Source organism: Lytechinus variegatus, chromosome 18 (genome assembly GCF_018143015.1).
Source record: "Lytechinus variegatus isolate NC3 chromosome 18, Lvar_3.0, whole genome shotgun sequence".
Lineage (NCBI taxonomy): Eukaryota > Metazoa > Echinodermata > Echinoidea > Temnopleuroida > Toxopneustidae > Lytechinus > Lytechinus variegatus.
The window spans coordinates 23350805-23364927 of record NC_054757.1 but is presented as its reverse complement, the minus strand read 5'-3'; the positions used below and the strand labels follow the sequence as shown (position 1 = coordinate 23364927).

Genomic DNA, 14123 nt, shown 5'->3' with positions numbered 1-14123 from the left:
TACGATCAGTTGCTAACCTTTGTGTTACGGGATCCAGGTGAGAAAAGAATGGGCAGCTTTTTAATAACCAATTATCTTGTTACAGGCTGCGTTATACCCCTTTCATAACCCAATTACATGTATGCGGCTAATAGCAGCATAATTTGGTCGTAAAATCGGAGGAGGACCAGAGTTATGCGCATTACTTTGATGCTGCAATTATCCGCATAATAACAGCATCAGGACCAGATTTTGATTTTATGAATGCATTTCGAAAGTAATGTGGATAATTGCCATGGTGCGGTCACAAGGTCACCCTTTCCCAACGCAACCGCATCGGAGGGGGGGTGTGCGGTTGGAATGTCGATTATCCGCCTTTTTCAGGACGGGCCCTCGTAAAAATAGTGCGGATTATTTTCGGAGTTTGTGAACGCAATTTTTATTGAATTATCCGCATTACTCTTAGGCGGCTAATTGGAGGAGGAAGGGTTTATGAAAGGGGTATGTATCTTTGGTGAAGGTTCAATAGTATGAATATACCACAGTACATGAGAATTATTGGGGGGGGGTGATTCTGAAAACATGTGAACAGATGCATGTGTTCCCAGCAATATCCTACATACATGTACATGTACGAACAAGTTGGGTTTTGACTCATGCATGCATGTAAAACCCAATCTAGACAAAGAGCTTCGTAAGTGTCTGAGATGATGATGATTTGAAGAGCAATGTTTTCAGGTTACTTTTAATAGTTCAGTTATATTATAGGTACATGATGGATGTTGACTCATAAAACCTCATCTAGACAAAAGGCTGCAAATTCAAGTGTCTGGTCTGATATGATGATGATTTCCAGAGCAGTTTTTGTTTTTTCAGGCTACTTTTAGTTCAGTCATGATGTCCCCATCATGTCACGTATGTTGAGGTGTTATTTTCTTATCAAGGTTAAAGACAATAGGTATGATAATGATATGTAGACACAGTGCAATGTACTTTTATGAGAGAGAGAGAGAAGGATGGCCTCATCAACTTCTATTCGGAAGACATTCAAGGATGATGTAAATAGTGTAATGTTTTTCCTGTGAGGTATACAAGGCTTCTAAAGTAATCAGTCCATGATAAAAATGAAGGATAGGATTATGTATAACAGTAAAGCTGCATGTATGATTCTTTTTTAATCTCACAACATTCTTGAGTGTATTTCTAAGGCCCTGTCACTATCGTTCCATGCAGGCCTTGCAGATATTTTTCGCTACCCACAGAATGCCCCAGGTTGCCTGCATGTTGTCCGTAATGACAGTATCTTGCACATATCTCACTCACTGTTGCCCGCAGAAGCACACGCAAGACTAATTTGCAGGCAGAAAAGTTTTGAACATGCTTAAAACTTTGTTGCGTGTGAGTTGTGGGCAATCACCTGCAGCTCACTTGCAATGTTGGCACGGAACGATATGATATGGCCCTGAGAGTTGTCTTTGCGAAGGTTCGAATCTGAAGGTTTGTTATTCCCAAACTGAAAAAAGTTTCAATATTCTGAAGGTTGGTTTATAATCCAAAAATGAAATGAGGTTTTGTCATTTTGTTCATGAGTTATTTTCGTACTTTATACACACCTTATTTCGTTTCTGGTCTGTTGGGCAAATTTTAGAGTACAGACTTTAGAGTACTATAGGCCTACAAGAAACATCACCGTGTTATAAAAATTAATTAATTTATTTTGTTAGTTTTATTTTAACAGGGTAGCCCCATCAGTACTTATTTGACATTCTCGTTACATTCTCATTACATTTATCCTCTGAATTGGCATTTTCTTACAGAATTTTTTTTGGTGTCAAGCTGTATTTGGATAGTATAAACATGTACATGGAGCTACTAACGGACATATTATGTATGTTGGCACGCAATCACAAATTGTTGAGTGAACATATCTTCTCCAACTGCAGCAAGAGATTTCTAGTAGGCCTGCATGTAATGTAATGCACTCCTGCTTAGTATGTACCTGAGATACATTTACATGATTTATGTCTCATTTAAATTGATGTCAGCACCGGGTCACATCCTTACAGTCTTTTCTTCAAAGTCAAAGTCTATGAGCTTCATTTCAAGGCCTTCGTGGCCTGTACCAGCTTGAAAGTAGGCCTATGTACAAAAGACATTAACATCAAAGTCGAAGGGCGATTCCAGCTTGTGGAAATGACTCTCAGAGACTGTTTTTAAAAGCATCAGTGCACTTTGAAATTGAAAGCATAAACAGTTCTTGCTGAGTTTAACATTCAGTTACAGTACACACACTTTAAAATGATTTGACATTTCAATCTGTATAGGGATTAACATCTCAATTCTCCTTTCACCCCATTTAAAGTTCAAAAATTTGCTTCGGTGTGAAATCACCTACAGTGTATCAGGATGTATCCACCCAAAGGAAAATCAAAGTAAAAATTTTGTGAAACCGACCCTGTGATCAGAGTACATGTATTCATGGCATTGGCTGCATGGGACTATGAGTGGAGTTTCTCCGCACACTTCATGGGATTGATCTGTGTGTTAAAGCCCAGTGGCCTTCATATTTCAGCAGGGTATTTAAACCTGGGAGGGGGTTAAGAGGAAGGGGCTGTTTACCATCTGTGTAAAAAAAATGGCAAATTTGCAAAAAAGAAGAAAATTTGTGAAAAGTAGAAATACTAGTACATCTGTGTAGATTTAGAGGGAGAAATCCACAATGGAGTATACATTTTCACAAGTTCATACATTCATAATATTGTTTAATGCCATAATTTTGTAATTATTTATTATTTTGTGTATATACCAACAACCAGAATATGATTTTTGTGCTAGTGTTCATTCATCTTACTTGAACATGACAATGAATTTTGAATATCTGAATATTTTATGAATTTTAATAATGGTGATGACTTGGTGCCCCTTCCCCATAGAACTTATTTAGCCCCCCCCCCCTCCTACAAATGCAGATGCATTTTCACTCAATCCCTATTTTCACCCTTGTGTTCATAAATTTTTGTAAAGATGAAATATATTTCTACTTTGGGTTGGTTGTATAATTAAAGTTAAACTTACATGTATTTACTGTACAAAAGAAATATAATATGGAAACTGGATAAAAATCCATAAAATACAACTTATCATACCTTCATGATCACTTCTGAGTGGCTCTCCTGTTTCCATTCCAGAAATAACATTTGTTTCAGAAATTTCATATAATTTGGCTTGTGGTATACAAAATCTGAGCTTAGTCCCATACAACCTGTATTCTTTTTTGAAAGCATCGTTAGCTTTGATGAATTTTCACTTTAAAATGCCTTTCCTCAGTCCCACATATGTGAGCTGGTAGTGCCATTTGTGTCACCCTTGATTTAGTGACATGTCAACTATGTGTGTACATACAGCCCATGGTGTGTGGCGGTTAGACACATAGAGGGCATCTGCCAGTCACAGCCAGGAGTTACGAGTACATATCGAGGCACGTTGCAACTTTGTTTTCTGTAACCAGCACTCAGTCAGAGGTTTACCACTGAACGCGGCTGGCTTTACCACTGGATGTGATCCAGTTATAAGATGGCAATGTGTAGGAGTGATTTGGGGATTTGGACTAAATCATGAATTCCATGCAGACTTTGTTCGAGTTCATTGTGATTTTCTGATCTGTTTGATATAGGAAACAAGTAGAAGACTAATGTACATCCTCTCTGAAGGACTTGCTGCTATATAGTATAATTTGGTATCAATGTCGTCATGTGGCATATAGCAAGAACTGTCTAGCAGTAGCAGGAAATCTGGACTGCGTGTACGATTAAAAATGTATTCATGTATTCTTCAGAAATTGACAATGGGATCACTTGTGTATGAGCTGAAGTGAGTCAAGTGATAATGGATTTCTTCGGTTAATCAGACTTAAGAGGGATTAATACTAAACCAGAGCTGAGTTGACTTATGTCTGATGGTAAATTATATTTATGTTTTTACTTTTTCATTGTTAAAGGTAAATTCCAGTTTTGGTAATGATATCAAAATGAGTTCATACAAAGTTCAGTTTATGTAACTGTATCAGATCTGGATCATCGATGATATACTGACAATTAAGCCTGGTTTCACAGACTTTCTCATGAAATCAGTGTTTACTGCAACTACTGGCATTTCTCTTTAAGAGAATGGCATAAAAACAGACTTAGACGCAAGTCAACTTCTACAGAGTTCTAAACTCTGGTTTAGTCTACATTCCATATTTTATAGCATTCAAATTTTGTTTACAGAACTTTGATCTATCTATGAAAATTAACTACCATTTCACAGAAATACACTGTACTCTCAAAAGTATTTCACATTATCTGTATTAGCTACAAAGTAATGATTTAAAGATACAAAGATGATATTTCATCTTTTGTAGATGCAAATTATAATTTACTTGAACATCTAATTGAAAATCTAATTTAACACAAGGATATGTTCCAGCTATCATAGAATTATGAACATTTTAAGAAAAATTCCCCATGAAGAAGGATTATGTTGTAGTTGATCTGATGGTTGTATTAAATAAAAATGGAGAATCTCCATGCAAATGCTATGAAAACAGCAAGCAAGGCGTAAGATAAAATGAGATTACGAACAGAGAAAGTTTTTGTCTATATCACAGATCATCAAACTGTCCCCTGGAGTCTTGCAAATTTCAACAGTAGCGCATCTTTGTATGAGATAGAGGAAGAGAGAGAGAGAGAAAAGGGATTTATGCCTCCAGTAAGCTGTAACCTTTGCTCTTGAAAGTGATCTTGGACATGTTTATTTGAAAGAAAATTTATGGGTCTGCCTTTGACAATTTATTCAGTTGTTTTTCTGGGAAGAGAATCTCGGTTGCAAGAAATAATTGGTCAAATTTGTAGACATATTTTACTTGGTGACATAAAGAGGCCAATGCATGTAATCAGTCCTTTTTGTGGAATTGTAGGTGAAGAATTTCTCTCAAACTCCCATTGTTTTATTTAGGCAATACTAGTATAATAAGTTTTTTATATGATTTTTTAATAATAATAATAATACTAACATGCTTATATAGCGCACATCACTGCCAAATGCGTCCCTATGCGCTTAATTGGATATTATTACCCTGGCTTTAGCCTCGCAGCCTTTTACAGCGCGATGGCATTTCAAGGAATAAATTCCTGCCAGGTACCCATTTACCTCACCTGGGTCGAGTGTAGCACAATGTGGATGAATTTCTTGCTGAAGGAAATTACGCCATGGCTGGGAATCAAACCCACGACCCTCTGTTTCAAAGTCCGAAGACTAATCCACTGGGCCACAACGCTTGTACACACAAAAAAAATCATTGATGTGCCTTACTAATTAGGTGACAACAAATTGTTATATATTTATTTCATCAAGCAATGGCTCTACTGCAATTCTTTATTTTGAGTGTAGATCTTTTCCCCCTTTTTCTCCTCTGTATGTTAAAGCAAGTTGGATTTTATCTCAGAGAAACACCAGTCTCTTCCGTCAACTCCCATTAACTTTCACTAATCGTTGAAAACAAACCTACCTACCATTGTCAGTATTCTTTTCAAGAGCACTTTGTAAACAATTAGACTTTTTCAAACATTGAAAAAGGAAATGAATATTAATTCTCTATGAACCCAGCCTTTGTGTATTTTGTAGAAGAATTTGAGAGAGATGGAGTTAATCTGGTTTTCGTTCTCAGCAGGATCTGTTCCCAAAATGTTATCACGTACACGTGTATATACAAGTACATACTTTATTGTGTAATGCTGAAACCAGTTGATGTAATGTACATATATACCTTTGTGGTTATAGCTGTAGACCAGGTGTTAACTAGATTTGTATTCCTACATGAACTCTGTAACATCTCTATTGAAGAACTACCAGAACATGGTGTGAAACACTTTGTTATGCAGCCACTGAGGTTGCGATGTCAAAAGATTGGTTTTAGATTTGTGCAAGACTCAGAGTCAAGGTTCAAGGCATAAATGAAATCGTGACCAGAGAGAGGAGGTGCCAATTGGAACCAGGCCTGAGGTGTGTTCACACGATATGAATCACAAACCAAGAAGTATACACAAAACATGAACACAGTATATTTCCCCCACAGTCAAGCCCACCCAATCAGATCAGTAAGTTTGACCCAGGAATTACAGGTCAAAATAAAGTTCATGTAAATGTAACGGATGTTAAAAACAAAACACAAACTTGTTAAGGAGAAAATGAATCAACTTTTCATCAAAGAACAACGTCACCACACATCAGTGAGAATGATCTGGGAGTAATGGACATTCATTCATGAAATAAGTTCAAACTTTATTGTTGGAGAAATCTACATGTAATCATCTTTTTATGAACATCGTTTACCCAACATTCAAGCCCACCCACCACAAGCTTGATCCAAGAAGTACAGTTCAATGCGGAGTATTATGCAATTCAAATGGATGTTTGAATAATTCAAAGATGGCCAAATATGGTCGAGATTGATATCTCCTCATTTGATTTTGTTTATTCACATAGACATAAAATGTCCCAATATTGCGAGACAGATAATACAGTTATCTTTATTGGGTTCTATTCATTTTTTAAAATTCTTCTTGTGATGGCAGTTCCACTGATTTGCCTCTCAAACTACACCTCTTTCACTAATGAATATTTGCTTTTTTGAAAGTTAATGAAATTCCATCGACCTAAAATTTCCCAAATGCACCTTGGTTTGAACTAAATATCTGTGAATTCAGTTTCCCTTTTGAAGAGAAAAAAAATGTTGATTGAACACGTTCCAAGAAAAACTAGTTCATTGTGCCTTGCACCCCATCACCTCTGCCCATTGTTTGAGCTGTTTGTGGAGATATCTTCTCTTGCTAAGATCAAGGTTATGTTCTAGCTTATGGTGTCACCTTCTTGTCTGTCAGGTGTTTATTTACAAAGTCATTGCTAAAAATTGCTTGATTCTTGACTGTTGGTTCCTCTTCCTGAAATATTAATTGTGATTTTTGTGAGTGATGTCAAGTATTCCTGTGTAGTTAGTGCATGATGGAGCTTAACAGTGTAGCAGAAGTGAGCATGAAAATTGATATTCGGCCCATTTTTCAGAGAGTTGCAATGAATTTTAGCCAAAATCAAACTAAATTTGTCAGCTTATATAATTAAGAAAATTGAGACTAGGCACCAGCCCAAGTTCGCTTAATCTTGAGATAGCCCAATCGGCCCTCTTCGCGATTAATCTCGAGATTCCAGAAACCTCGTCTCCACCATCGCAAGAAGAGCAATTCCTGCTCGAGCGAGGCATGGATGTATTATGGTCTGACGCCGTGAATAAGTAATCCCAAGTGCATCTGCACCTGCGAATTTGCAGGATAATATGTAAAATAGCATGCTATTTTGCAAATTATCTTAAGTTAATCTGGCATTGCAATCTTGAGATTAATCCTATGAACTAGCGCGATAATTGCGTCTCCATTACAAATAATCTCAAGATTGTGTTCGTGTAGATCAGGTTAATTTGCCGGATCAGAAATAGTGCGCTAATTTGAAAACTCGAGCTGGTGCAGACAGCCCTATTGACTTGTCTCAATTTGATTTTGATTGATTGATTAATATTCTGTTTTCCTTATTCAGGATAGCCCTTTAAATAACGAGTATTGATCTGCCAAGGGGCCCTGTCTGTACAGATAAAAAAACATTAATCTATTGAAACCTTTGAATCTATTGCAACTATTTCTAAGACAGGGCCAAAGGCTCTGTAACATAAAAGTTATATTTAAATGTTCAATATTTCTTTGGCAATTGGTAACTCACAATAATCTTGAAGACTGATATATGGTAAGGTTTTTTTTTATAATCCAAAGAAAGCATTTAAATCAATGTACTGGCATTAGATTTTTAGAAAAAAAATTATCAAGGGTGCACTGATTTTGCAGTGTTCCCTCCATCCCAAGAACTGTGAAGGCACGTATTGTTAGCAACAAACAATCCAATCAAATCTTCATAAACAGTCAGCTAGCTTGATACAAATGATCTGCAAATAGTGATTCAAACATTCCTCTCCAGTCGGTGCTGTACATGCCATGTCATTTTCTGACCCTCATTTTTCAGAAAGCTTCTCCCTGTAGACCCTGAACTCAAACCAAGTTCAAAGCACACTCTAAAGTATACACCCAAGGGGTTAGGGAACAATCCTGAGAAGTTTCAGCGATTCATTCCTTCCTTCTTCAACAAACAAGTGAAGGTTTCCTTCCCCTGGTTCCTCACAATAAATATACAATCTTGACATCGGTTGCCCCCCCCCCCCTCCCATCGGGTGTGTTCACATTGACATTCTCTCACATCGCCTGGTGAATAATTATTTGTCTAATGGATACCTCATTTCAGCTTAATCAACTTCAACCTGATCAAGAAAATACTAGCAAATTACGAGAAGTACTGAAAATTGAGTTGTCAGTCTTTATCAAAAGGCTTAAATCACTGCTAGTTTTAGAATCCCTGAAAAAGTTATTGTAACATATGATAAGTTCCTCTTTATTCATTGGTATTTGCTATTGGGGAAGGAACAAGTACCACTAGCGTCCACACCAGTGGCAGCATACATCTAGGTGTATACACTTAATAATAATAACATTTCCTGGGGAGTGTTTGACACTTGTTCTGATATTTGATTGGCTGAAAAAGCTCAAGTGCCTGATTATTTCTATGGTAACTGTATTCTGACTAGTTCTTTCATGAAACACTTCCCCGTGATCTATTTTTAGTAGGTTAAATTTTCCATCAGATATTGGGTGGGTGTGAAATCACCTATATTTGCAGTGCTTGGAATGAATGCAAGCTATTTTATAAACACTCACTTCAATACAATACAGCAGATGTTTTCTGTTTTAGATCAGAGCAAATCTCATTGATGTGAAACTAGAGGCTGTTCTCACTACGTTCCTAAAACTAGTTTACTGGAAACTAGTTTAGTGGAAACTAGTTTAACCCATAGTGAGAACGGTCAAAGCGGTCTTGGAAGCGATCTTCCAAACCAGTTTGGAAAACCACCTCGCGATGTAGTTTTCAAGATCGCTTTGCCTCGATAAACTGGTTTTAGCGTAAGTGAGAACACAACCGTTCTTCGGGGAAGCGATCTTCGCACATTTTGAGCGCGCTACTCCACACGACAGGTGTAGAATGCCTATGCTGCGGTTTCGAATTTCGCGCGAAACGCGTCACCCCACTGAGAGCGTTTCCATAGCAACAAGAGCACTTTACATGAAGTGATTTTAAAAAATACTTTCGTGTGATCAAGTGGGAACGCTAGCAAAGCGATCTTCCAAAGTGGTTTCCTGAATCGGTTTCCAGAAAACTAGTTTTAGAAAGCGTAATGAGAACGACCTCCTAGATTCATTGTATTTGACATAATGAGAAATGCCAGATCAGAAAGTGTTTAAAATTGTATAAATATAATTCCAGGGTGCCTGCTTTGTTATTTGATTGTTATAAATGCTTGATACATCTGTCAAGGTCTTAACTCTTGGGAGCAGCAAAACCTGTTCAACTTAAAATTTGACTTCTTGAGATATAATTGACATTTAGGCACTCTTTGGTCTATTTTAGGCTGAAATGTAGAGAATGTAGCTGGTTTTAATAACTTTAACAATTTTTTCTCAATAGTTTATCAGGGGAAATAGACCAGTTCGTAGTTACTTCATGGACAAATTTGGTCAAATAACTTTTCATTTATTTCATTAAGATAGGCAGATTTCAAAGCAAGATATTACGTAAGCATGCCTTATATAGCAGGATGAAGAAAATGAATATATAGACCAGGTGGCTAGAATAGCACATCAATTAATCAATGGAGATATTGTTGCATTTCTACTTTGAATGCATATAACATGTTGTACAATGTACTTGGCAAATTGTGAAGTACCAGTCTTCGTGGACGCATTGTATTTTTAGGGATGTAAATGAAAGAATATATGAATAATTAGTACATCAAAGTTGGTGCTAATCTCATTAAATTTTAAACCAGCATGTCACTTTAGTACCAATGACCTTTCTCTGATCATGCGTAGAATCTTTTAATCATGTGCAGAATGGAACTACGAACTGGCTTATTATTAACATGGGCTACATTCATGACATTGTCGATGATAGGAATACAAATTTCAACAAATTTGTGTGGATAGAGAGAGAGAGAGAGAGGGAAAAACTGATTGTGTCCAAATTTACAATGGGCTTACTACTGTACAGGAAATACCTGGTTCCAATGTGATATACTTTGATCTGTATCATCCTTCTGTAATCTATCACCATTCTACAATCCTAAAATGATGGAAATCAGGCCTAATAATCTGTACATTGTGTCACCTAAAAATAGAGACAAACAGACACGTTTCCCTCAAGTTTCCTGTTTTAACAGGATGTTTATATCAAGGTTTAAACCATGGGTTCATTGCATTCAGGATGGTTCTATTTATCAGCATTTATAGCTCTCACTTTTTTTAAACCCAAGGTCTAGTTTGATTTTAGTATCAAAGGTCTTTGAGGCCTACCGTGGATCCTCAACCTGTCTTTTTTTTTAACCCCCACCTGGCAGAATCTTGTGGATTCATATATTAATTTACACTAGAAAATATAATATTACAAATTAAAATCAAACTATATATATTTGGCTGTCATTTAAAGATACATTCCATAAAATATGTACGTCCGACCCCCTATATGCGGGACATTCATGAAATTTTCTGTCTCTGCTTTTTTGTTCTTTTGAAAGTCTGTAATGCTCTCAAATGACCATGACTTCCATTGATGAGTGGATACTATGCGGGGCCATGGGGTTTCGAAAAGCACCCTAAACAAGTATTTTCCATGTTCTGAAAATGCACCCATTAACCAGCGTTGGTGTGTGAAACCCTACTCTTAGCAAGCATTGATATGTATTGCCTGAATTGACCCCCTAAACAAGTACAACGATATCTTAATTGTCATGTCACGGACATGATCATGGATGTCGGCTTTACCTTCACCCCAGACACCTCACTCAAATCGACCCCAAATACGTAGTGTTGGGACCAAAAGTACATTCTTTATGGTATTTTAGTCTTTTCATACCCTCGCAAATCGAACCATAAACACTTAAGTTTTCCTAGCGAAATATATACACTTTTTACTGTTTAAAATTTTGTTTTTGACACCCATATTATGTTATGTACATAACATGCCCCATCTTGACAAAAGATCCTTTTTACGTGTTTTTTGGTAACTCTTGGTATTCATTTGTCAATGGAAGTGCCCCATCCCCCCCCCCCCTTCCCCCCAGGTCCCAAATATAAATCTCCAGTAAAGGGGAATGTTTCATAAGAGTTTTGTCATTGAATTACATCTATTGATTAGCTCTTAGCCAGTCAGATGCAAGGATTTTTAGTAGCTTATAACATCTGTCAGAGAAAATCATTGACAGAGTAACCATGAAACACTCCCATGGTCTAAGAGGAGTATCCTCACTGCACATTTTAATGATTGCATTTTTGGGAATGACAGTCGACTGTGAATCATATTGAATCTTAACTGGAGCTTTAAAAGCTTGAGACAAGCAGTTTAAACCCACCACTCTTTAACTCAACTATTCAATCTTTACCAAATCTAATTCTTCAATGGAAGTGAATTACAAGCCTATCCCCATTGGCTACCACTCATTATGTCGTTTGTTGAGACCACATGAACCACACATAACAATGGTATTACCATGGTAACGGTTTGATCCAGACCACATTCCAATTTCATGCACACTTCTGATGTCAAAATAGGTTAAAGCTAAGAATGCAGATGGATATTATCTGATGAGCTGTTGGATTTACCCTGGCTAGAATTTGGTGCTTTGGTTGTAGAGATGTAGTGGTTCTGTGACTTGAATCTTGATCTAAGGAACTTATCTGTGTTTGGAACTTATCTGTGTTTGTCACTCTCCACCCAGGTGGTAAATGGGTACCAAGGCTCTGTTGCATAAAAGTTACCAAAGTTATGGAAACTTTGCATACACTGGTGATAATCAGTTGCCTGGTCAAGATGCTCCTCAGGGAGTGGAGTTGGTGCACTTTATGTGTGAAGCAGTGATGGATCCAAAGACTGGGGTAATGTTAATTACAAAAGCTCTTATAAATTATGCAAAGTATTCCGCCATCTTAATGTAACTATTTATTATTTAGGATTTATAGAAAAATTATGATTTATGAAAAATATTTAATTTAGGTAATTAGGTATTAGGACCTTAAAAGCTTTAAACATATATTTAGTGATTCATTCTATTTCTGCAAATCTCAAATTTCTTTGTCCATTGTGCTTTACAATTGGTTTTGACTCTGCATTTGAATGATATTTATATAGGAATTAAAGATTTATTTCTTTTTTTAGAAAATCATTAAATTAATGAGAATTCTTTTAACTTTTATTGGGAATGTTTTCTTGTATTATAATTTATAAAAATTCTGTTGAGCTTGAGAGGGGGATAGTTGTCAAAGTAGGATTGTTATTGATGGAGATAATAAAAATGTAAATTTCTTTTATTTTCTACATTTCATCATACAAAACAATGACAATGTGACGTTACTTGTTCATGAATCATCTTATTTGATGACTACTACTCTTGAAGCAAATCTGATGACTGTAGAATGTATGAAAAGGGATGATATTATTGAAACGATGATGGGATTAGACAGGTCTAAATTGAGGTCAATTCTCAAGGTTACCTTGAGGGGAGTGTCATCAGAGGCAGCATCATTGTTGAGATTCTCAAAACCGATCTCTTGATTACGATGAGGTCATCCTCGTGAACCAACAGCTCACAAATTTAAAGGGATACTCTGGGCTGAAAATGATTATAGCTATAAAAAATGGAGTAAAATTGATCGAGCAAAATGCTGAAAATTTCATCCAAATCTGATGAAAAATAACCAAGTTATTGAATTTTAAAGTTTAGCAATATTTTGTGAAAACAGTTATATGCACGTCGTCATGAATATTCATTAGGTGGGCTGACGTTGCCATGTCCCCACTTTCCATTCCTTACATGAAATCATTATTTCCTTGTTTATACATATGTTAATGATATGTCTCCTTATAGTTATAATAAAAAAAGTTATGGCAATGAATATCTAGTGAATTATCAATCCATTCTTTTTAGTTCTTGGAGGAAAAAATGAATGAACATAATTTCATGTAATTAAATACAAAAGGACATCTGTTTGCTCAATGAATGATCATCAAGACTTGCATAAAACTGTTTCACAGAAATGTCAACATGCTATAACTTTGTTTTTCATTGTCCGAATTTGATCACATTTTCAGCGTTGTGTTTTCTGATTTATCTTCATTTGTTCAATCATATTATTTTCAGCCTGGGTGACCCCCTTTTATAGATGCAGGAATAATACATATACTAGGTCCTATGTAGAAAAAAATGTTGATCTTGTGCCTGTTGTTGGCCTACGTATGCCTGGATCTTCCAAATTTTGTCTTTCTGGTTTATACATGTACATTGTAGCTCAAATCCTATGCGCTTTATGAAGTGCAAAGTTGTTTAGATGATGAAGAACAGCATTTGTATAGCACCAGCTCCTCCATGATGTCACACATAATTCAGCAAACAAAAGGTACTATTTATACATGTACTTGCTTTCATAATAATTGTCTCACCTGCATAGCAGAGTGAGACTATAGGCGCCGCTTTTCCGACGGCGGAGGCGTAAACACAAATCTTAACCGAAGGTTAAATTTTTTAAATGACAGCATAACTTAGAAAATATATGGACCTAGTTCATGAAACATGGCCGTAGGATTAATCTAGTATTACTGAACATCCTACCTGAGTTTCAGGTCACATGAATGAAGTCAAAGGTCATTTAGGGTCAATGAACTTAGACCATGTTAGGGGAATCAACATCAAAATCTTAACCTAAGGTTAAGTTTTTGAAATGTCATCATAACTTTGAAAGTTTATGGATCTGATTCATGAAACTTAAGAGACATAAGAGTAATCAAGTATCATTGAACATCCCAAGTTCAGGTCACATGACTAAGGTCAAAGGTCATTTAAGGTCAATGAACTTTGGCAATGTCGGGGATTATAATGCTGTAATTGTATTGGTCTAGTTCATAAAACT

The 14123-nt window shown here is 36.3% G+C and overlaps 1 protein-coding gene across 4 annotated transcripts in view; it reads left to right on the top strand.

The window, feature by feature from the left end:
- LOC121432254 (chondroitin sulfate N-acetylgalactosaminyltransferase 1-like) overlaps positions 1-14123 on the top strand; it is a 48678-nt gene that overhangs the window by 26452 nt on the left and 8103 nt on the right. The window contains exon 1 of one of the 4 annotated variants that reach the window (XM_041630112.1): positions 3801-3937. The exons of 2 other annotated variants lie outside the window; for them this stretch is intronic. The gene's annotated coding sequence lies outside the window, so the exon portion shown is untranslated. Of the gene's footprint in view, positions 1-3800; positions 3938-11963; positions 12096-14123 lie in introns of those variants that run through there. One more of the 4 variants, XM_041630113.1, reaches the window with a different exon arrangement.